At 41.3% G+C, this 25,682-nt stretch overlaps 1 protein-coding gene across 2 annotated transcripts in view; it reads left to right on the top strand.

Annotated features, from left to right (window-relative positions):
- Positions 1-25,682, top strand: part of LOC122540707 (otoancorin-like) — a 204,294-nt gene that overhangs the window by 74,345 nt on the left and 104,267 nt on the right. The window contains exon 1 of one of the 2 annotated variants that reach the window (XM_043676826.1): positions 23,544-23,635. The exons of the other annotated variant lie outside the window; for it this stretch is intronic. The gene's annotated coding sequence lies outside the window, so the exon portion shown is untranslated. Of the gene's footprint in view, positions 1-23,543; positions 23,636-25,682 lie in introns of those variants that run through there. 2 annotated transcript variants of the gene reach the window in all.

The raw sequence follows: 25,682 nt of genomic DNA, 5'->3' as shown, positions 1-25,682 counted from the left end.
TTGGGGGTGCGGGCGGGAGGTGGGGGTGCAGTGTTGGATGGTTGGGGGGAGGGAGTGGGGTCGGGTGGGACTCGCACCCTGTGTACTGCTGCAGTCTCCTGGACCGGGAACAGACTTTAAAAACTCCGAGCCCCAGAAGAAAGGCATTTAATCCATTAACCAAATAATCAATTATCCGAATGAAATAGTGCCCGCCCATCTAGTTTGGATAATCGAGGTTCCCCTGTATTCATGAACACATTTATTGAAGCCCCTATATGTAACAACCCAACTTGTCCAGTTGAGAAAAGTAATTGTAATCACTCATTCCTGGAGCCAACCTGGCAAATCACTTCTGTACTGTCATGAAAGCCTTCATTATTTTTCTTGAAGTGTGTTTACTAGGATTGGGCACAATAGTTCAAATGAGGTTAAAATTGTATCTGATGTAAGTGCATCATAATTTTGTGTCTTTTGTCCCTATCCCATTATTTATAATATCCAGAATCCTTAATACTTCATTGTGCTGCTTTCCCTGTTATCTTCAAAGATTTTTGCACAAATTCTGTTAGCTCCTGAACTATTTTAAAATTTAGTCAGATATTGTCTCTGCATTCTTTTTACTAAGATGTATCATCTTATAGTTATCTGCCATGCATCCAATTATTTTTGACGTGGGGGTGCTTGTGTTGGACTGGGGTGGGCAAAGTTAAAAGTCACACAACATCAGGTTATAGTCCAACAGGTTTATTTGGACTACCTGATGAAGGAGCAGCACTCCAAAAGCTAATACTTCCAAATAAACCTGTTGAACGATAACCTGGTGTTGTGTAATTTTTAACTTTGTCCAATTATTTTGTCAGTCCATCTATGTCCTCTTGTTTTCTTATTTGTTTACAGCATACCACATAAAAGTTTTCATTTTATTATGAAAACTTCTCATTAATAAATAATAAATGGATATGATGGTTGTGGTAATCTGAGAGTGTGTTGTGGCTGATTGAAGGGAATTTCATCTGCAGTTAAGATCTTCACTGCTCACAGTATAGTGCCCTGTAAAGTGTAGTGCTGGAAAGAAAAAAAATGACAATTTGTGACAGGAACTTAAAAAGACACAAAGGAAAGAAAGGAACAGAAAAGTTTGAAACAAGAAAGGAAAGAATGTTAGAAAGGGAAATTTTGAAAGGTGATGGGAAGTGCTTATTAATGGGAGTCCAAAAAAAGTTGCATGATATATGTCAACATTCAAAGGTACATCACAAGCACAAATGCAATTGCAACTGGTAACACAATTAGTTAAAATAATTGTGTCTCTCACAAGTACACAGATTGAATTTCCAGACTCACAAGCCATGAGAATCTGTGTGTGGAGTGATTTATACATTGAATTCTGTGATAATTACAGCAAAGCAGGTGTGATCCATTAGACATTGTAGTTGATCCATTCGTCAACAACTGACAATTAGTTTTGTGATACAACGCAGTCTTCCTTTCTCTTATATTTTCTTTGGGATGGGTAGAACAGGGATCCGCAGACAAAAAGTATTTAAAGCAATGGTCAAGTTAGAAAACCAACAAATCAGGAGTCCTCCTGAAGACCAAAGCTACGCCGGCTGTTTCAATAAGCGCTTTCCAACCCAGTTAGCGAAACCTATTTGCATAAAGTTAAACTGAAGCACCTTTCATGATGATTTAATTGCTTGAAATAATGAGTTATTATTTTTGGTACTATTTGTTTTGTACTAATTATATGATGGATGAAAAACAATTATCTCTTCAATATATCTTGAATGGAACTCATTTCCATATTAACGAGACTCCACTGGTCTCTACTTCGAAATGAACAGATATATAATTGATAGAAAAGTGTTTCTTCTTTCTAAATAAATTCTAATTGATATAAAATTGTAACAGTGAGAGCAGTGATCAGTGGAAATGCAATAAGAGTAAGACACTCAATCTTTCTCACTTGCCTGAAACTGTGACTTTTTTTGTTGGTAACGTTGCTCGTCCATAACTTCTCTGCAGTTATATCAGTACCTTTACTATTATGACTGCCCTTTTCTTTCTAAAGTCGAAATGTAACTTCCCACACACACTCCTACTGCATTGCTTGAAAATCATTCCCAACTGCACAATGATTTTATTTAACTACTTCAAAAATGTTCAGTTAATAACTTGATGGCTTTTCCATCTAGCTTGAGTTTGTTGCCACATTGTTTAGTGTTCCCTGTTTTTAAAATGAACCAAAATAGGTAGCATCTCCTTTCTTTATTTGCCAGGCTACATTTGGACCACAGTCAAACTTGAAAATGTTGTAAAGCCAACTGGAATGTTAATAATTCCAAGTCACTGGTGTGAAGATAACTTCCAATCAAATCCAATTTTGACTCATCAAAGAAAGAATTTTTGACCTTTGAGTGAGGAACATCTGATTACAAGGGATATCCGAAGCACTGTTTGTAATATACATAAATGATCTAGAAGAGGGCACTGTTGGTCTGATCAGCAAGTTTGCAGATGACACAAAGATTGGTGGAGTAGCAGAAAGCATAAGGGACTATTAGAGAATACAGGAGGATATAGATAGACTGGAGAGTTGGGCGGAAAAGTGGCAGATGGCTTTCAATCCAGACAAATGTGAGGTGATGCATTTAGGCAAGTCTAATTCTAGAGCGAATTATACAATGAATGGAAGAGTCTTGGGAAAAGTTGATGGGCAGAAAGATCTGGGAGTGCAGGGCCATTGTACCCTGAAGGTTGCTGCACAGGTGGATAGAGTGGTCAAGAAGGCATATAATATGCTCGCCATCATTGGACTGGGTATTGAGTGTAAGAGCTGGCAAGTCATGTTAAAATTGTACAAGACATTGGTTCGGCAGCAATTAGAATGTTGTGTACAGTTCTGGGCACCACATTACCAAAAGAATGTGGACGCTTTGGAGAGGGTGCAGAGAAAGTTTACGAGAATATTGCCTGGTAAGGAAGGTGCTAGCTATGAAGAGAGCTTGAGTAGGTTAGGTTTATTTTCACTAGAAAAAAGGAGATTGAGGGGAACCTGATTGAGGTTTACAAAATCATGAAGGGTATAGACAGGGTGGATAGAGACAAGCTTTTTCCCAGGGTGAAGGATTCAATAACGAGAGATCATGCTTTCAAGGTGAGGGGTGGAAAGTTTAAGGGGGATACGCGCGGTAAGTACTTCACACAGAGGGTGGTGGGCGTTTGGAATACATTGCCAGCAGAGGTGATAGAGGCAGGCACGGTAGATTCATTTAAGATGCGTCTGGACAGATGCATGAGTAGGTGGGGAGCAGAGGCATACAAATGCTTAGGAATTGACCGATAGGTTTAGACAGTAAATTTGGATCGGCTCAGGCTTGGAGGGCTGTAGGGCCTGTTCCTGGGCTGTAAATTTTCTTTGTTCTCTCTTTGTTCATAGATGAAGAAGAGGGACTCTATTAAGGGCACTTGTGTGCAGTGGTAATGTCCTTATCTGGGAATCCAGAAGCCTGGGTTCAAGCCACCTTCAGAGGTTATGCAATAACATGTCTGATCAGGTGATCGGAAAATATGTCGAAGTGAGACTTTTGAGCTACTTCCACTATTCTGTTAAATCACAGATCAATTGAGATTTAACCCTGTTTACTTACGTTGGTTTCCTTATCCTTAATAACCTTGCTTAACAAAGAATCATCAACCTTATGCACAGCAGGTTTACAGGTTTCGCATTTTTATAGTAAGCTAAATGACGATGAATGATGCATTGCCTTTAAAATTCCTTAAGCTGCTTCAGTATTCCCCAAGCCATATGATGATTCCATGGAATAAAAGTTAGCAGTTGAGAAAAATATGAGGGGAAAGTCAAAGTTAGATATTATTTTCTTATAGATCTAATGTCATCTAAAATATATAAAGCTATATTCAATAAAATGTATGGCTTATTCTTTATTTACATTTTCCAAACAAAATTCTGCAAAACAATATTCTGCAACACCCAGTCACTTGATTACTGAGAAGTTCTTGTCTTATAGAACCATATAACATGGAAACAGATCCTTAAGTCCAACCAGTCCATTTTCTAAAAGTAATAGGCAGTAATTTAAACCAGTTACAGGACCTATGTAAGTATCTCATGCTGATTCCACTTGTACAACATTCGGTAGCCTCATGACTGGACTAAGAAATTGTCTATAACAGCATGATCCATCTCTTTGTTTGTTCTGAGTATGATTAATCAGTTCAGGCACTAGTTCCAGGAGGTTGAAGCAAATATATCTTTGTAAGAGAAATACTTGTTTATTATCTCCCACTTTACAATATTCTGAGTTACTTACACAAAAGGGAAGATAAATTTGCCTCAGTCTTACCAGACCATAGGGCTGCTTCTCATTAGAAAGGGTATTAGAATTATGTTTTATTGTCACATGCACTCAAATACAGAAGTGCAATGAAAAATGTACAAAGTCGCCTTTCTCTGGTGCCATCTTAGCTACAGAACCCAAACATAAAAACAAACAACCATTTTAGATACAAGCGCCAAAGCCAAAATAAAAAATCGAAGATACAAAAACCAGAATAAAAAAAAGCAGAACTATCAAAAAAAAGCCAGGAAAGAAAGGGAAGCATCTGGAACTGGAAGTCTTATCTCCACAAGATAGTCTTTATCTCTATAAAGTAAGTGGACCTCTCTCCTCAAAACCTCGAGTCTCAGTACCGCAGGCCCTTGGAAATCGCTCCCTCACTCATGGTGGTTGAAGTTGAGGGTCATCATGTCTCGGGTGAGGGGAAGAGGTTCAGAAGGAGAGTCCTTCATGACAACCTCATCTGATGCAAGCATTGAATCCATGCTGTTGGTATGGCTTTCTGTATAATTCAGCAAACTGAGGTAACCGACTTGCTGTTACTGGCACGAGATGTCAGGAAAAAGAAAGTCAGCAGAGGTCATGGAGTTGTTGGAGATTTTAGAGGTTTTGAGGAGACTGCAGTGAGAAGTTTCCATTTCCTCCCACTTTCTCAGCTTTCACATCCAAAATTAACCCATTTCCACCTCGAACATTCAGCAAAGTGTTTGGACCTTAAATTTATGGTGGGGTCTGTAGATTTGCAGCATATGATTTAAACAAACATAATTTCTTGTTAAATTGTTTATAAGCAAGCTTTTATCTGGTGAGTGAGTGGGTTAAGATTTACTTCAGAGTTGAATGTGATTGAGTCAAACCTTAAAAATGTGTTGCTGGAAAAGGAGAAGGAGAATTGATGTTTTGGGCATAAGCCCTTCTTCAGGAATGAGGAGGGTGTGCCAAGCAGACTAAGATAAAAGATAGGGAGGAGGGACTTGGGGGAGGGATGTTGGGAATGCAATAGGTGGAAGGAGGTTAAGGTGAGAGTGATAGGCCGTCCTCCAGGCATCGTGTTGCCATGGTCTGGCGATGGAGGAGGCCAAGGACCTGCATGTTCTTGGTGGAATGGGAGGGGGAATTAAAGTGTTCAGCCACGGGGCGGTTGGATTGGTTGGTGTGGGTGTCCCAGAGGCGTTCTCTGAAACGTTCCGCAAGTAGGCGGCCTGTCTCCCCAATGTATCGGAGGCCACATCGGGCGCAGCGGATGTAGTAAATGATGTGTGTGGAGATGCAGGTGAATTTCTGATGGATATTGAAGGATCCCTTAGGGCCTTGGAGGGAAGTGAGGGGGGAGGTGTGGGCGCAAGTTTTGCATTTTTGAGGTTGCGGGGAAGGTGCCGGGAGTGGAGGTTGGGTTGGTGGGGGGTGTGGATCTGACAAGGGAGTCGCGGAGGGAGTGGTCTTTCCGGAACGCTGATAGGGGCGGAGAGGGAAATATTTCCTTGGTGGTGGGGTCCGTTTGGAGGTGGCGGAAATGACGAAGGCTGATCCGATGTATCTGGAGGTTGGTGAGGTGGTAGGTGAGGACCAGTGGGGTTCTGTCCTGGTGGCGATTGGAGGGGAGGGATTCAAGGGCGGAGGAGCAGGAAGTGGAGGAGATGCGGTGGAGAGCATCGTCAAACACATCTGAGGGGAAATTACGGTCTTTGAAGAAGAAGGCCATCTGGGTTGTTCGGTATTGGAATTGGTCCTCCTGGGAGCAGATGCGGCGAATGCGAAGGAATTGGGAATATGGGATGGCGTTTTTACAGGGGGCAGGGTGGGAAGAGGTGTAATCTAGGTAGCTGTGGGAGTCAGTCAGTTTATAGTAATCGTCCGTGTTGAGTTGGTCGTCCGAGATAGAGATGGAGAGGTCTAGGAAGGGGAGGGAGGAGTCTGAGATGGTCCAGGTAAATTTGAGGTCGGGGTGGAAGGTATTAGTAAGTGGATGAACTGTTCAACCTCTTTATGGGAGCACGAGGTAACGGCGATACAGTCATCAATGTAGCGGAGGAAAAGGTGGGGGGTGGTGCCAGTGTACCTGCGGAAGATGGACTGTTCCACATATCCAACGAAGAGGCAGACATAGCTAGGGCTCATCTCTTAATGCCCGAAAAGTCGATTCTCCTTTTATGCCCGAAACGTCGATTCTCCTTCTCCTTTGATGCTGCCTGACCTGCTGCGCTTTTCCAGCAACACATTTTTAAGCTCTGATCTCCAGCATCTGCAGTCCTCACTTTCTCCTAGTTGAGCCAAACCTTGCAGTGTTTATGAAATGAAGTTTCGGCTGTTCTAAGTTATGCAAGACATTCTTAATCCATTCATGCCCTGTCTGTATTCGCCTTGCATCAAATTTAACAAGGGCTTGCAGCTGTTGCTGTTTCAGGTATAGTTAATCACTCTCTCTGCCAAAGTGAAAACTGAATTCTACTGAACTATCAGCTGGTGACTTCCTGAGAGCTGATGCCATTTACAACAGAAAAATGTGGGTCTGACAAAACAAAATGGAAGTGCCAAATAAAAACGTACTATTGTGCAAGTTCATATAAATTTCTTCACATGCATCATTGTCAAATGACCTGTGTTATTTTAAAAGCTCACCTCTCACTGTAAAAGCGGATTAGTTGGGAATTTTATTGTTTGGATCCATATTTGTATTATAATATAAATCTCTAATTGCCTATAATTCTGTTCCATTTTAATAATGAGCATGCAGGATACAGTTTACTTTTAAGTAATAGATTTGATCAGCATTTAGTTCTGATAATTATTAATTGTCAAGTTATTTTCATTCACAAAACATACAATTAGAGTACTTTTTCCTTAGTATTCCAACTAAGTGCACTACCTGGTCTAACAACAAAAAGATGTTCAGAAAATCTTTTCTTATTCTGTAATTGGTATGTTCTGATCATAGACCTCAAGAATTAAATCTGCTCTCCAGTTTTACTGACAGTGCAGAGAAAAATGTCGCTGTTATATAACTAATTACATAAGCCTGGAGTTTTGGCAGGAATAATACTACTTTTAGCCTGCCTTACTTCCTTATCTGATTTGCCAGAGGCCTTGCTGTGCACATTCTAGCCCATTAGAACTTACAAATTTTAGATGAATAATTTGACTACAGCTCAAAGCATGAAAATTAGGTTCCAGTCTGGTGAAGCCAGTTAAATGTCATTGTCTTTTTTCAGTAGTTTAGTTACTTTAATATTGAACAATTTCTTTAGTAGAATTAAACAGCAGTTGAGCCCCAGAATGACTGGTTTCTGTTCTCAGCTCAAACGAAAGAAAGGACAACAGTTAGTCTGACAACATCCTCAGAACAGGAAGTTAAGAATCTGTGACCATAATCTGCAATCTCCTAAATCCAAGTAACTATTGACAGATCTCAGGACACTTGGAAATGGACTGTTGGTCAGTATGCTGATTCATAAAAGCCACTAAGAAAACTAAGTATGACTGAAAAATTATTTTAGACTCTGATAAATTCCTTAATTAGCCAGAAGAAATGAATTGTTTCAATCAAATACTTTGACAACCCAAAGGGAGGAACATAGTAACCAGAGTAGGCCATTCAGCCCCTCAAGTCTGTTCTGCCATTTAATGTGATTGTCGCTGATCTGTGGTCTTATTCGATGTAGGAACCAATCACATTCAGGGAGGTAAATAAAAGTGTGCCGATCTGGCTATTTCAAAACTAGTATTCAGAAGTGAAGAAGGGAAGACTGGGTGGGTAATGGAACTCCTGGGCGATGTTCTAGGAGTCAGTGAGACAGAACAAGACCATCTATTTTCCTGATGACCAAACTCATTATTGGAGGACGATAACACCAAGGTAGGAATACATTCCAAGGTGCCTCAAAACAAGGTGATCAGACAGGAGAACTTGACACAGAGACAAAAAAAAAGGAGTTATTACATTGGATGGTTGGGAATTTGCATCAAATGGTTTGGCCTGGAACAAAATAGTAATAGCACAGGGAAGTAATAACTGAGCTTTTGTCCAGGGAGGTTGAAATCACAACCATTAACTTAGGTTCAGGTGAGTAAGGGTATGAGTAAGAGGCTAGAGTTGAAGGAACTTCCTTCATTTAAGGTAAGTAGATTACATTCACATTTGACTTTTTTGTCCTTACATAGACAGATATAGTCTTATTATATTTTGTGTATTGATTCAACTGATTACAACTTAGTTTAAAAAAAGAGTTTAGACAAAAGTGAGGACTGCAGATGCTGGAGATTAGAGTCGAAAGTGTGGTGCTGGAAAAAAAACAGCAGGCCAGGCAGCATCCGAGGAGCAGGAGAGTCAAATCCTCATGAAGAGCTTATGCCTGAAACATCGACTCTCCTGCTCCTCAGATGCTGCCTGACCTGCTGTGCTTTTCCAGCACCACACTCTCAACCTTAAAAAAAGAGTTTTCACCTTCAAGATAATCCTTGATTAGGTACATTTTTTTTGTTCTGACAAAGGGCCACAGAGGAAATTAATTTGTTCAGAATGGATGGGACAAATGTTAAAATCAAATCAATCTAATAAAGGCATAAAACAACTGGGAAATAAATGAAAATTATGATATATATTTGCAAGTGGTGAAATCTTTAATTTTTCAATATAATACTATAATTGCTTCTCACATCTGGACTATAAATTTTAGTTTCTGAGTGAGGATTATAGTGGGGGCAATTAGCTTTCTGGAAACCCAAGTCAGGAGAAAGTGCCTTGGTTTCTGTTTATGTGGGGAGGTGATAACTTGGATCTGGACTGCGCAGTCTCATAAAATGGCTGAAGATGAGGAAATAGGCAAGTTAAATGTGGAATTTAATTGAAGCTGACTTTAAAAAAAAAGACAAAAACAAATTCCAGCGCTCACCCCTCATTTTCCCATACTCTCTGTATGCCTCATCCATACCAACCTGTGTCACTCCATGTCTTCCAAACCAGTCTCCACCTCTCAATCTATTCCCATAGTCCTTTAAAGGTCTCTGCTAACTTAGTGCCAACTAATGCCAATGTGTCCCTCAACCAACTACCTTCTATCTTGATATACATCAGGTTACTTACCCAATATCCAACATGGGCAGATCTGTCAACCTATGTTGAGATGAAATAAGGTAAAATCTTAAGTGTTCCATGGATTAATTCACGTTTTACTGTGCACAATGATGGAAAAAAGGCTTATTTGCTACTCTTAACTTCCTTTAACTACTTAATGCCTTATAAAAGAAGTCTTCAAAAACTTAGTTGAAAACATTCTTCTGCAAATCAAACTGAGCTGACAGACATCCCACTGCAATAGTGATAGATTCTTAGAAATCATACATGCAGCACAAATCCTTTAGTGATAGACCGCAGATTCATGCCAACAGCATAAAATAACAAACAATAAAATTTCTTAAACTGCAGACAATTCTCTCAAAAAATTAAAGACCAGAAAATCTAAATGACTTGACACTAAATAATTCTGCTTAACTCAACCATTCAAACCTCTGATTTCCAAACAGTCAAAAAAACAGAATTATCCCAAAACATGCACATTGGCATCTATAGAAAATCTCAGTGCACAGATTATTGGAATTTGAAAATTCCAATAAGCCACTATCCATTTTTGGAACCCTTCAAGGAACCCCTAATTCTGACTTAAAACCAGAAATGTAAGAGATTTCCCACATTTTTAACCAGAAGAAGTTACAGGATTAAATTGACCTGATTAATGTGTAAACTCCAAGTTGCCCGAGGCTGGAATCAAATCCGGGTCCCTGGTATTGTGATGCAGCAGTGCTAACCACTGAGCCACTGTAATGGACACCCAACTGACCCGTCCCTCAGCATCTGACTTAGCATCCACCGCTACTGAACATCTGACCTGGCTACTCTCCCACCTGCTTTTGTATACCTCACCTCCAACCCCTACCCTCACCATGACTACCCTGACTCAAATTCAGCGACACCTGTTTGACCCCAAATCTTCTCTGCATCCCCGTGTGCCAATGAACATCCAATGCTCTCACCAAGCCCCCAACTCAAGCACCCAGCGCCCACCTCCCCTCAGTGATCACCTGACCCTCTGAGAAAACCTGAAGACCATGACCTAATGGAAACCTGATCTTCTCCAAATATCTGACTTGACTCGCTTCGATGTTGTAAATAGCACAAAATTCAGTCACAGTCCCAATACCTTTTCCATCCCATGACAGCTGACTTGGACCCACGATATCTGACTTGTCTTAACTTTTTTAATTTAACTATGTGCCACTTGTATCCATTACAAACCAATCATCTATCTTCTTGCCCACCTCAATGCCCAACAACCATGCTAAGCCATTCATCTGGCATCCTGTCCCATCCGCCACTTCTATCCCCTCAAACACCAGCAACTCTATCCCTCAACCCCTGCAGCCTACACCTATCTACCCTCCTAACCCTTCACAGCTTCTCACAGTAGCTGTCTGAATAACTTAAAGATCTTATAACTGCTTTTTATTGACTGGACTAATGCAGCTTTTGACAAAGAAAGAGAATGTGGTTTCTGCAACAATCCACTCTAATGCTGCCTTGAGTAGTTTGTTGGACTGTTTCAGCTCTGTTGGCTTTCACATTGTAAAATCAGCTGCTGAAATCCTGGGATATTAACTGGACAACTTCTATTTTTAAAATTGATCTTGGTAGGAAATGATGATTCCAACCCAGGTTGGAAGACTCAGGCCATTGAATGTATTTATTTGTTGTGCACATTCATCTCTCTTTCTTCCCCTAAGGGCACCAAATCTCTCCCAAAGACACTTTACCATTTCAATAGGGCAACATGGTGGCTCAGTTGTTAACACTGCTGCCTTGTAGTACCAGGGATCCAGATTTGATTCCACCCTCACTGACTGTGCAGACTCCACACAGACAATCTCACCGAGTCTGTATGGGTTTCCTTCCATAGTCCAAAGATGTGCAGGTTAGGTCATTTGGCCATGCTAAATTGGCCACAATGACCAGGGAAGTATAGGTGGGTGGATTAGTCATAGGAAATGCGGGGTTACAGGGAGGGGGTGGATCTGAGTGGGATGCTCTTCAGCGTGTAAGTGTGGACTCAATGGGCTGAATAGCCTGTTTCCACACTGGAGGGATTCCATGATTCTAATAATTGTTATTAGATCTAAATGAGTACTGTACTTCTTAAGAAAAATTTGCCAGCCTCAGAAATCTTCCTGACAGGTTTCAATCCCCAATTAGTGAAATACACATTTGACTGCATTTTTGGACATGCACTTACCTCTGATCCATAGTCCTCAATAGGTTCCAAAGTACTATCTTAAAGAAGAGCAGATATGTTTTCTTTTGGTGTCCTGACCAATGTTTATCCCTCAACTAATATTAGAAATTTTTCAAAGATTGCTTAGTCATTTCATTCATCCATGGAGTGTCGACATCGCTGGCTCAGCCAGCATTTATTACCCATTCCTTATTTCTCTGGAATTGAATTACTTGCTCGGCCCTGTCAGAGGTCAGTAAACAGACAATCATGTAGCTGTAGGTCTGGAGTGACACATGGTCATATCAGGTAAAAATGTGAGATTTCCTTCCCAAAGGATACTACTGAACCAGGTGTTTTGCTGTTTGTAGAAGCTGCCTCACTTATACAGGTATTTGCTCCTGAGGTCCCTTTTAAATGTTTAAATTTAAAGACTACACAATTTAGTTCGGAGATCATGAAAAACAACATCTTGGTGTAAAACAGCATTTGTCATTTTTTCAAGGTGAAACTCTTTTTTTACCCCTTTATTCTGATGGTGGAGAAGTATGTCTACATAAAAGAATAACACTTTTGTTCCTCCTATTCTTGTGTAATACATTTCCAGATCAGAGAATTGTGAATATTTTATTTTGCTCACTGATGTTGTGAAAAGGTGTGTTTGATTTCCATTATGTGTCTATTTTAAGCTGCACAGCTTTTGAGAAGAATTTTCTGTATTGTATTAACAAATGTGAATTATTAGTTCTTCAGTGAAACATCTTTGTGAATATTCTATGATGCTAAATTCCAGCTGACCTTTGTGATGGTATTGCATTGTTTAAGATGTAAAATATGTTGAACAGCGAAATAGATGAACTTCGTCCATCTTTTTGTTAAGTGATAGATGGCAACACCCTTTGAAGCAATAATTTCCCTTTTTGTTACTGCTGTTGTGGTTTGAACAAATTATTTCACATGCTGAAATGTGAAGTAAGGGCTGTGATCAGAAATCATTTCTTGACATGCTCCTTCTTTGCGCAGAAGTTTAAGAGCTCACACAACATTCCAAGTTTGGAGGGTCATAATGAGCTCAGCAAGCATCAGACTTCACAAAGTAGTCATAGAGAAGTACAGCATGGAAGCAAATCCTTCAACTTGTCTGAACTAACCAAATATTCTAATTAATCGAATCCCATTTGCCAGCATTTGGCCCATATCGCTCTAAAACCTTCCCATTCATTTACGTATCCAAATGTTTTTTAAATGTTGTTATTTTACCAGCCTCCATCACATCTTCTGGCATCTCATTCCATACATGCACCACCCTCTGTGTAAAAAAGTTGCTCCTGAGGTCCCTTTTAAATCTTTTTCCTCTCGCCATAAACCTATGCCCTCTAGTTTTGGATTCCCTATCCTGGGGAAAAGACACTAGAAAATATATCTACAATCAAGTTGATTTTAGATTGCAGTTTTAGTCCGTGTTTAGGAGCTTTTGAGGCACCTTATCAGGCTGTATTTTGGGGCCCCCACAAAGATAGGCAGTCCGGCTGGCCATTAATTCAGTATCCATTATTCCTCCAGCAGCAGCTGGTTTAGGTCCCTGAAGGTGTGCAGTGGTAGCCAACACTATGGACAGGCCAAGTGCTCTTCCTTTCTTGTCTCATAATCCCATTGGGCAAGGCAGATCTCAGAATGACATGTGGCTGGAAAGATCACTTTTTTTGTTTTTTTTTAAAAATGCTCATTTAGTATAAATCACACAACACCAGGTTATAGTCCAACAGGTTTAATTGGAAGCACTAGCTTTCAGAATGCCGCTCCTTCATCAGGTGGTTGTGGAGGACACAATTGTAAGGCACAGAATTTATAGTAAAAGTTTACAGTGTGATGTAACTGAAATTATATATTGTAAAATACCTTGATTGTCTGTTGAGTCTTTCATTTGTTTGAATACCATGATAGTTTCACCTCTTTCATGTGTAAATCACAAAACCTTTTTTTAAAAGTTGCATTCTCAGGTTAACTGTAACAATTAGTTAACAATTGTTAACAATTAAAGCCTAACACCCATATGCCACTAATTTGAAAGCCTAACGCTAAAATATTTAAATTAAAACAATAGATGGATTCTCTGCCTCTTCACCTCCCAGACCAGTGGCATGGTAATTGATTCCAGTTTCTTCATTAAGGATGTAAAGAAATTGGAGAGGGTGCCTTGATCTTGAAGCACCTTAACTGTTATAAAACAAAGAACTGCGGATGCTGGAAATCTGAAACAAAAACAGAAATTCCTGGAGAAACTCGACAGGTCTGGCAGTATCTGTGGACAGAAAGCAGAGTTAATGTTTGCCATCTAGTAGCAGTTCTTCAGAACTGTTACCCACTGTTGCTTAACTTCCACTGCAGTCCCTTTATTGTTCTGAAACTGGATAGTCTCTCATTAGTCTTCCAGCATTGTGAATTAAAGGTGTCCCTAGGAAATGTCTAAAAAAAAGACATGATTCAGGATGAGTTTAATGCAACAATAATTGCATTATAGAGGCAGAAATTTGTTCATATGACAGAGGTAAGGTCAGGCATCAGAAGAAGGCATTGTGTAAAAACCTTTTTGGATTTCAGAAGAAAATGGGAGAAGATAATGCTTTAAATCAAGGAAACAGTGTAAGATGATGCTTACAGTTTTAAAAACAAGTTACTGAAACACTTCTGGTGAGTTGCATCAACCATGTTCTGCAGGAATTGGGGCACCTAAATTGGGAACAGATATTCTCAGGGAAATGCACAACAGAAATGTGGAGGTTATTTAGGGAGCACTTGCTGATAGTGCTGGATAGGTTTGTCCCACTGAGGCAAGGAGGGGATGGTAGGGTGAAAGAACCTTGGGTGACAAGGGATGTGGAACATCTAGTCAAGAGGAAGAAGGAATCTTACTTAAGGTTGAGGATGCAAGGATCAGACAGGACTCTAGAGGGTTACAAGTAGCCAGGAAGGAACTGAAGAATGGACTTAATAGAAGGGGACATGAAAAAGCTTTAGTGGGTAGATTTAAGGAAAAGCCTAAGACATTCTACACTTATGTGAGGAACAAGAGGATGACCAGAGTGAGGTAAGGCTAATCAGGGATATTGGAGGGAAGTTGTGCCTGGAGTCAGAGGAGGTAGGGGAGGTCCTGAATGAATACTTTGCTTGGGTATTCACTACTGAGAGAGACATTGACGTTTGTGAGGAGAGCATGAAACAGGCTGATATCCTCAAACAGGTTGATGTTAAGAAGGAGGATGCACTGGAAATTTTGAAAGATATAAGGATTGATAAGTTCCCTCGGACAGATGGAATATACCCGAAGTTATTGCAGGTAGTATGGGAAAAGATTGCTGCAGCTTTGACAATGATGTTTGCATCCTCACTGTCCACTGAAGTAGTGCCAGATGATTGGAGGTTGTAAAATGTTATTCTCTTGTTCAAGAAAGGGCATAGGGTTAATTCTGGGAATTTCAGACCAGTCAGTCTTATGTCTATTGTTGGCAAATTATTGGAGAGGATTCTGAGAGGCAGGATTTATGATTATTTAGAAAACCATAGCTTGTTTAGAGAGAGTCAGCATGGCTTTCTGAGGGGCAGATCATGCCTCACAAACCTTATTGAATTATTTGAGGATGTGACAAAACACATTGAAGGTAGAGCAGTGGATGTGATATACATGGATTTTAGCAAGGCGTTTGACAATGTTCCACATGGTAGGCTCATTCAGTAAGTAAGAGAGTAGGGGATACAGGGAAATTTGGCCGTCTGGATACAGGGTTGGCTGGGCCAGAGAAGACACAGGTTGGTATGAGATCGGAAAGTATTCAGCCTAGAGCTCGGTGACCCATGATGTTCTGTAGGGATCTGTTCTGGGACCTCTGCTCTTTGTAATTATTATAAATGACTTGGATGAGGAAGTAGAAGAACGGGTTAGTAAGTTTGCCGATGACATGAAGGTTGTTGGTGTGGTGGATAATGTGGAGGGCCTATGGTGTGTTGGCTTTCATTAGCAAGAGGATTGAATTTAAAAGCCATGAGGTTATGCTGCAGCTCTATAGAGCCCTGGTTAGATCACACTTGGAATATTGTGTTCAGTTCTGGTCACCTCGTTATAGTAAGGTTGTGGAAGTTTTAGAGAAGGTGCAGAGGAGATTTAACAGGATTCTGCCTTGACTGGAGATGTATGAAGCAGGGCTTTTCTCACTGGATTGAAGCAGGGGAAGAGGTGACTTGATTGAGGTATTCAAGATAATCAGAGGCATAGATAGAGTGAATAGTCAGAGACTTTTTCCCAGGGCAGAAATGGCTATTAAATGAGGTCATAATTTTAAGGTGATCAGAGGAAGGTTTAGAGGAGATGTCAGAGGTTGGTTCTTTACACAGAGAGTGATGCGTGAATGGAATACACTACCAGCAGTGGTAGTAGAGTCAAATACATTAGGAGCATTTAAGCGACTCTTGGATAGGCACATGGATGATAGCAAAATGAAGGATGTGTAGGTTAGTCTGATCTTAGAGTAGAATAAAAGGTTGGCACAACATCGATGACTGAAGAGCCTGTACTGTGCTGCACTGTTCTATGTTCCAGATTGCCTTATTCAAAGAGCAAGGGGTAATTCCAGGCAGAACGGCACTGCTAATGTGTACTCCAGATAATTTTGTCCAGTGAAAACCCACTGATTGATTTTTCAATCAGGACTAGTTCATACAATCATAAAATTCTTCCAGTTGTAAGCAGATCATTCATCCCATTCTGCCCACACCAAGCCTCTGAAGGGGATCCCAGTCATACCCACCTTTACAAATAACCCTGCATTTCCCGTGGCTAAACGACCTAGCCTGCACATCCCAGGAAACTATGGGCAATTTAGCGTGGCCAATCCACCTAACCCCCACATCTTTGGACTGTTGGAGGAAACTAGAGCACCAAGAGGAAACACACACAGACATGGGGAGAATGTTAAAACTCCACACAGATAGTTGCCCGTAGAATTGCACCTGTCCCTGGCACTGTGAGGCAACAGTGCAAACCACTGATCTACCATGATGCTCCAGCATAGCAACAGCTACTTGGTTGCTTCTGATTTGGGTGATTACAGCCTTGGGCATGGACAATACCTCAGAAGTATCCAGCCTGCAAAAGAAAGCATACATCTTTCCCCCGCCCTTCAATATGGAGAATTAAAAGAAAATCCAAGGAGCTAGCTACTCTCCCTCACCTTTCCAAGTATCTGCAAGTTTCCCATTCAAGAGAAATTTGGAAAAATGCCTTTAGAGACACAGCAGGGTGAATCCTCAAACAGTGACTGAAAGACTGAGAATTTGTGTATTGACAACCTTGCATCATACGCAAAGAAGCAGAAGGAGTCAAATGTGAGCCAAAGGAAAACTCATCAATGTCTGAGCTAGATTAGTGCTACTCAGTTATTTTTCTTTCCCACCCACAATATTTCTGGCATCTCTTTCTGAGTTAGCTTGTAAATGTGTGGGGAATTTTAAGAAAGCAGTAGAGTTTAAGCTAAAAAGTTAGAGATTAGTGATTTAACTATTTTATTTTTGCATCAGTTTCAAAAATCAGTTTGCTGACAACAAATAGCTATTTTCTTGCTAATGGGGAAAGAAAACCCAATGTGTATCTTCTTTTAAACCCTCAATTAGTCAGTTATGTGAATTTGGTAATTCGTGGATTTCATCAAATTTTCAGATTTGGAACTACTTTGGGAATAGTGATGTTTGATTTTTAGAAAAAAGAAATCTTTTGAGTCATGGCTATGGATTTATATATAAAATCTCAGCCATGCGTCTACCTGCCTTTTTGTCTCTTCATGGAATGTCATTCTTTGTCCAAATCCTGGAACTTTAAAGTAACCTTGAAGGAACTTCAGGCAAAAAAAGTGGTGTCAAGCGATGCACATTCATTCGTAGTAGGCTCCACTGTCCCACGCTCTCATTGGAGAAATACAACTGGTGGTAGGTTTAACTTGATGGTCACCACACATGCGGCAAGGGTGAAGTCAAGGAGGTGAGACCTTCACCGTGACCTCAGCCAGCATGGGAATTGCCTCCATGCTGTTCACACCATTCTGCATCACAAATCAGGCCAAAGTGGGTACTGCAGATGCTGGATATTAGAATCAAGCTGAGAGTGGTGCTGGAAAACCACAGCAAGTCAGGCAGCATCCGAGGAGCAGAAAAATCGATGTTTTGGGCAAAAGCCCTTCATCAGGGTTGAGGCTGGGAGCCTCGGGGATGGAGAGATAAATGGGAGGAGGATGGGGCTGGGGAGAAGGTAGCTAAGAGTGCAATAGGTAAATGGAGGTGAGGGTAAAGGTGATAGGTCTGAGGGGAGGGTGGAGTGGATAAATGGAAAAGAAGATTGACAGGTGGGACAGGTCATGAGGATGGTGCTAAGCTGGAGGGTTGGAACTGGGATAAGGTAGGCGGAGGGGAAATGAGGAAACTGGTGAAGTCCACATTGATGCCATGGGGTTGGAGGGTCCCGAGGCAAAAGATGTAGCGTTCTTCCTCCAGGCATTGGGTGGAAAGGGAGTGGCAATGGAGCAAGCCCAGGACCTGCATGTCCACGACAGAGTGGGAGGTGCAGTTGAAATATTCGGCCACAGAGCGGTGGGGTTGATTGGTGCGGGTGTCCCAGAGATTTTCTCTGAAGCACTCTGCGAGTAGGCATTCAGTCTCCCCAATGTAGAGGAGACTGCATTGGGAGCAACGGTTGCAATAAATGACATTGGTGGATGTGCAAGTGAAGCTTTGATAGATGTGGAAGGTTCCTTTGGAGCCTTGGATGGAGGTGAGGGGGCAGGTGTGGGCGCAGGTTTTGTAATTCCTGTGGTGGCAGGGGAAGGTGCCGGGAGGGGAGGGTAGGTTGTTAGAGAGTGTGGACCTGACCAGATAGACGCGGAGGTAACGGTATATACATAAAGTAGATAGGGGTGGGGAAGGAAATATATCTCTGGCGGTGGGGTCCGTTTGTAGGTGGCAGAAATGTCAGTGGATGATGGCGATGTATACGGAGGTTGGTGGGGTAGAAGGTGAGAACCAGGGGGTTCTGTCCTTGTTGTGATTGGATGGGTGGAGGTGTGAGGCATGAATGAGATGCATTGGAGGGCATCTTCAATCACATGGGTGGGGAAATCTCAGTCTTTAAAGAAGGGGGCCATCTAGTGTGTTCTGTGGTGGGACTGGTCCTCCTGGGAGCAGATGCAGCAGAGGTGGAGGAATTGGGAATGGGGATGGCATTTTTGCAGGAGGTAGGGTGGGAGGAGGTGTAATCCGGGTCACTGTGGGAGTTGCTGAGTTTGTAGAAAATGTCCGTGTTGAGTCGGTCACCGTTGATGGAGATGGAGAGGTCCAGGAAGGGGAAAGAGGTGTCAGAGATGGTCCAGGTGAATTTAAGGTCAGGGTAGGATGTGTTGGTGAAGTTGATGAACAGTTCAACCTCCTCGTGGGAGCACGAGGTGGTGCCAATGCAGTCATCAATGTAGTGGAGGAAAAGGTGGGGAGTGGTACCAGTGTAACTCCAAAAGATGGACTGTTCTACGTAGCTGACCGACAGACATAGCTGGGTCCATGTGGGTACCTATGGCTACCCCTTTTGTCTGGAGGAAGCGGGAGGATTTGAAGGAGAAATTATTGAGGGTGCGAACCAGTTCGGCCAAATGACTAAGAGTGTCAGTGGAAGGATACAGGAGGGGATGTTGGGAGAGGAAGAAATGGAGATCTTGGAGGCCATGGTCATGGCAGATGGAAGTGTAGAGGAACTGGATGTCCATGGTGAAGATGAGGCATTGGGGGCCAGGGAATCGGAATTCTTGGAGAAGTTGGAGGGCATGAGTGGTGTCCTGAATGTATATTGGGAGTTCCTGGACCGGGGGAATGGGACAGTATTGAGGTAGGTGGTGGTGAATTCAGTGGGGCAAGAGCAGGCTGAGACGATGAGTCGGCCGGGGTAGTCAGGCTTGTGGAACTTGGGTAAGAGGTAGAATCAGGCGGTGTGTGGTTCCTGAACTATGAGGTTGTGGGTGGGAGTTTCCCTGAGGTGGGGAGGTTGTGTATGGTCTGGGAGATAATGGTTTGATGATGGGGGGGTGAGGTCATGGTCAAGGGGGCGTTAGGAGGAGGTGTCTTCAAGCTGGCACCTGGTTTCAGCAGTGTAGAGGTCAGTGTGCCAAATTGTGCATCACAAATCAGTCATCCAACCAACAAAGCTGACTGACTGACTCTCCTTTCCAACCACTCCTCTTGCCTGAGGTGTGGTGACCCACAGGTTAAATTATCACCAGTTGTCTCTCTCTAATGAGAGAGCCAATCTACATTCCAACATGACTTTCGTGACTTTACCCTTCTTTGCATACAAAAAGAGGAAGCAATGTAATAATGAAATACAAATGAAACAATGTGATAAAATCAAACTCATCCAACTTTCCAAACAAAATTGAAATACCAACAATGGCATTGTTGAAAATGGGGTTCTATGTGATAACCTTTTTGCCGCTCACACATAATCAGCTGAATGGCTTTCTGCACTAAACATTTTCAATCGATTTATGTGAATTTTTTTTAAAAAACTCAGTGCAACAAGTACCAGCTTCTGCACAGATTCTGCCAACTATACTTCCAATTTATCAATCCACACATCATTAGTCAAACTTCTAAAACATTGCTCTCCAAAGTCAATCAGATGTGAATGAGACCATCACCTTTTTGGGTGGACAACTTTGCCTGGTGTTTGATTAAAACCTGAAAAAAAAGCCAAAATGAAAATATATATTGATCCAGACATCTGCTTGATGTCTCATCCTGAAAATTATGTTGTCTAATTTGGACCTAAGTCATGGATACATAAGCCATGCATACATCTTAGGTCATAACAAATGTGCCTCAAATAGTGTCAGAGATATGTGATAGATTCTTGTTGAAAACTGTGGTCCAGAGGATTAGGTCTGATTGTGTGATATCCTCACAAGATATAGTATACAAAGTAATGCAATAGCACATAATCCTGCTCTCTCAGGCAATCTCATGATGAGATGAAGTCATGATGAAATGTTTTTGTTACTCAACAGACTTTGTAAATTTTGCTGGCAACACATCTTGCCGAAGACAATGTACCTCAATTAGAAATCCATGTCTGACCATCTATGGTAAAGAATAAGTTAGCTGATAGCCCAGGAATAGATCCTTCAAAAACACACTTTCCAAAATTCAGAAAATCAGAAATAGATAAATACTGATGCTACTGAGTTTATATCTTGAGTCTTACTGTGTTTTTAAATATAATCCTTTCAGTACAAACTTTCTTTCAAGAACTTTTGAGTTCTAGCAAAAGGCTGAATAGGTTGTTTTTTTTTCCCTGGAGCATTGAAGACTGCGGGGTGACCCTATAGAGGTTTGTAAGATCATGAGCAGCACAGATGAGGTGAATAGACAAGGTCTTTTCCCAGGATGGAAGAATCAAGAACAAAAGGGCATAACAGAGACATAGAGTTGTGCAACACAGAAACAGGCCCTTTGGCCCAAATTGTCCATACTGACCAGAGATCCTGAATTAATCTAGTCCCATTTGCTAACATTTGGCCAATATCCCTCTAAATCCTTCCTATTCATATACCCATCCTGATGCCTTCTAAATGTACCAGCCTCCACCACTTCCTCTGGTAGCTCATTCCACATATGCACCTCCAACTGCATGAAAACATTGCCCTTTAGATCTCTCTCACATCTCACCTTAAACCTATACCATCTGGATTTGGACTCGCCTACTTTGGATAAAAAAACCTTGGCTATTCATCCTATCAATGTCCCTCATGATTTTATGAACCTCCATAACCTCTAACTCTCCAACGAAAATAGCCCCATCCTATACCGCCTCTCCTTATAGCTCAAACATTCCAAACACTTCAACATCCTTGTAAATCTTTTCTGCATCCTTTTAAGTTTAACAACATCTTTCCTATAGCAAACAACCGTAACTGAATGCAAAATTACAAAAGTGGCCGAACCAATGTCCTGTGCAGCCACAACATGACCTCCTAATTGCTATACTCAATGCACTGACCAATAAAGGCAAATGTACCAAGCACCTTCTTCACTACCTGTGACTCCACCTTCAAGGAACTATGAACCTCCAACCCAAGGTCTTGTTGTTTGGCAATGCTCCCTAGGACCTTACTGTTAAGTGTAGAAGTCCTGCCCTGATTTGCCTTTCCAAAATGTTACAATTTATCTAAATTAACTCCAGCTGACACTTCTCAGCCCATCGATCCACCTGATCAAGCTCCCGTTGTACTCTGAGGTAACTCTTGCCTGTACATGACGCTGGCAAAATACTAACCATACCTTCTTCATTCACATCCAAATGTAATGTAAATGATGAAAAGCAGTCACCCCAGTACTGACCCTTGCTGTACACCACAAGTCACAGGCCTCCAGTCTGAAAAACTACCCTCCCCCACCACCCTCTGTCTCCTATCCTCAAGCCAATTTTATATCTAAATAGCTGGCTCTCCCTAGATTCCATATGATCTAAACTTACCAGCTAGTCTACCATGCGGAACCTTGTTGAACACCTCACTGAAGTCCATATAGACAATGTCCATCTCTCTGCCTTCATCAACCTTCTTTGTTACTTCTTCAAAAAATTCAATCAAGTTCGTGAGACATGATTTCCCATGCATAAAGCCATGTTAACTCTCCCTAATCAGTCTTTGCATTCCTAAATGATGTAAATCCTTACCCTCAGGATCCCCTCCAACAACTTAACTACCACTGATGTCAGGCTAACCAGTCTATAGTTCTCTTGCTTTTCCTTACCACCTTTCTTAAATAGTGGCACCACGTTAGCCAACCTCCAGTCTTCTGGCAACTCATCTGTGGCTATCCATGATAGAAACATCTCGGCAAGGGGCCCAGCAAACACTTCCCGAGCTTCCCACAGAGTTCTGAGATACACCTGATCAGATCCTGGGGATTTATCCACTTTTATGCATTTTAAAACACCTAATACCATCGCTCTGTCATTTGGACACTTTTCAACATACCATTACTTATTTCTCCAAATTCTTTATCTTCCATGTCCTTCCCCACAGTGAAATATTTGTTTATTAAGTTTAAGGTGAGGGGAAAACGTTTAAAAGGGACCTGAGGGGCAATTTTTTCACACAGAGGGTGGTGCGTGCATGGAATGAGCTGCCAGAGGAAATAAAAAATGTAGGTACAAATAGAACACTTAAAAGAACTTTGGACAGGGGCATGATGAGGAAAGGTTTAGAGGAATATGGGCCAAATGCAGGCAAATGAAACTAATTCAGCTGAGGATACCTGGTCAGCATGGATGAGTTAAACCGAAGGGTCTGTTTTCGTGATGTATGATTCCATGACTCTATGTTAACCATCTCTTAGCCCTACCTCCAATGTCCATGACAGTAATTCTTCACCTTCAGATAAATGCAGCTCACTGTCAAGGTCCCGGGGTCATTCTCCCATTCATTAATGCACTCAGAGCCAGAAATGCCATTACAGTGTCAGGGTCATCTATGAACTGGTCCTGACCTGCGAAGCATGTGCTGCTCTGAAGTGAAGAAAGTTAGTCATGATCTTGAAAGTATTTCTTTTTTAATTTTAGGAACTCTCACTGGAGAACTGGACAGAACTGCTCTAGAGCTGAGCAGATGGGAAATGGCCAAATGTCTTGTCTCTACACATCAGCAAATAAAGGGAACACCGGTATCTGTTACAGTATTGTTCAACCTTTTGAACAAAGAATCATATTAATGACGCAAAAGAGTGAATAATTAAAGGTGGGGATCACATAGCAACTTGTTAAAAAGCTGAGTGCATGCCCCAGAGGTGAGGTCACAGATGCAAAATAATATAAAACACTCCTCTCATCACCCCACCCTAAACCGAGGCAGATAGGTACAAGTAAGTACTGATTCATCAGCAGTTAGTGCTGACTGTGGGTAGTGAACAGGCTCTGAGCACTCAGTCAAACTGCAAGTAGAACAAAAGGTAAGATGGGCATTGCATATTTCTTCATATTAAAAAGGATTAGCAAAATCATTTTCTTCTTCTAACTCTCACGTCCGAATCAAAAAATGCAATAATGTGATAATTCCAGGTTCTACGCAGCAATGTAAAATCCACAATGCTTTGCCTCAGACTAAGAATGCAGTCTTTGTTTTGTTGGCGGGCTGGTATTAACTGCATTCCCTCAAGATATATCTATTGAATTCAGCAATTCTTCTGTTGCTCATTCCAAAAATTGTTTATGTAAGACAAGAAGCAAAAACTACTGAGTAGTTTGTGGAATTTGAGGGGTTTCAAGAACGCGTGTGCTTCAGAAGCATAGGAATGTTGATGTGTGTTGTAAATTTGAAGCTCAGTGATTTATCTCCAGAACTTAAAAAAAACTACATTTATTTAATTCTCTTCAATAACAATCTTTTCAAAGATACTCTATTCTTGCAAACAATATTTGCTAATCGCAGTTAAGATGTGTGTCGGAAGTCTTTAAGAGTCACAAGACTGTTTGAGAACCTGTTTATTTTTTTAAAAAGGAAATCCTTAACTTTCTGGGTAAAATTATGGTGGAATATAAAAGCATGGGAATAGTGGTATGTCTTTATAAAGTACAGATTAGATCCTAGCAGCTGAATAGATCTTTGGATGGCAAGTGTAGAACAGGTCGCTGTCAACAACAGATGGCTCAATCTTGGTTCTAGCTGGAATGGATTTGGGATCTGTCCCATTGCTCTACCTGTAGGGGGTATCAAATGCTGAGGCTTGGATTCAGAAAACTAAAGAGCAAAACCCATCTCTGGTATTATGCTCAATCTGGAAACCACACTTTGGAAAAGGCATCAAGGCATGAGAGACAATGCAGAAGACACTTAGCTGAGATTAGGGGCTTCTATGGAAAAACCTAGGAGCAAAATTTTTAATAAAAGGGAAACTTTAATAGAGGTATTTAAAATCCTGAATGGCTTGGAGTAAATAAGCAAAAACAAACTCCAATGTCCACAGTGCCAATAACCAGAGGTTAGAGATCGAGACTAATGGGCAGGGGTGATATGAAAATTTCTTCTAAACAGCAATTTGGTTTAATCTGGAACATATTCCATAAAGATGGAAGAGCATTCAATTATAACTTCCAAACCATTATTATTTTCAAGACAAAAAAATTTACAAGACTACAATGAAAGAGCAAGACAGTGTTCTGACCTTGAAGAGATGGTACACAGATAACGGATCAAGTGGCCATCTTATGTGGCTTATCATTTTAAATTTTATCACGCATTGATTACTTGCCTTTATTTATCAGAGTATTGAGTATAGGAGTTGGGGGGATGGGGTCATTTTACAGCTGTACAGGGCATTGGTTAGGCCCCTATTGGAATGCTGCATACAGTTCTGGTCTCCCTTCTACAGGAAGGATGTTTCAAAACTTGAAAGGATTCAGAAATGAGTTACAAGGATGTTGCCAGGGTTGCAGGGTTTGAGCGATTGGGAGAGGCTGAATAGACTGCGGCTATTTTGCCTGGAGCATTGGAGGCTGAGGGGTGACCTCATAGACGTTTATAAACGTCTATATAGTGATAAACGGCTCCATTTCGGAATGGCAGGCAGTGACCAGTGGGGTACCGCAGGGATCAATACTGGGACCGCAGCTTTTTACAATATATGTTAATGATATAGAAGATGGTATTAGTAATAATATTAGCAAATTTGCTGATGATACTAAGCTGGATGGTAGGATGAAATGTGATGAGGATGTTAGGAGATTACAGGGTGACCTGGACAAGTTAGGTGAGTGGTCAGATGCATGGCAGATGCAGTTTAATGTGGATAAATGTATGGGTATCCACTTTGGTAGCAAGAACAGGAAGGCAGATTACTACCTAAATGGAATCAATTTAGGTAAAGGGGCAGTACAGAGAGATCTGGGTGTTCTTGTACACCAGTCAATGAAGGTAAGCATGCAGGTACAGCAGATAGTGAAGAAGGCTAATAGCATACTGGCCTTCATAACAAGAGGGATTGAGTATAGAAGCAAAGA

Source organism: Chiloscyllium plagiosum, chromosome 35 (assembly GCF_004010195.1).
Source record: "Chiloscyllium plagiosum isolate BGI_BamShark_2017 chromosome 35, ASM401019v2, whole genome shotgun sequence".
In the NCBI taxonomy this organism is placed as follows: Eukaryota; Metazoa; Chordata; class Chondrichthyes; order Orectolobiformes; family Hemiscylliidae; genus Chiloscyllium; species Chiloscyllium plagiosum.
This window is presented reverse-complemented; position numbering and strand designations above follow the sequence as displayed.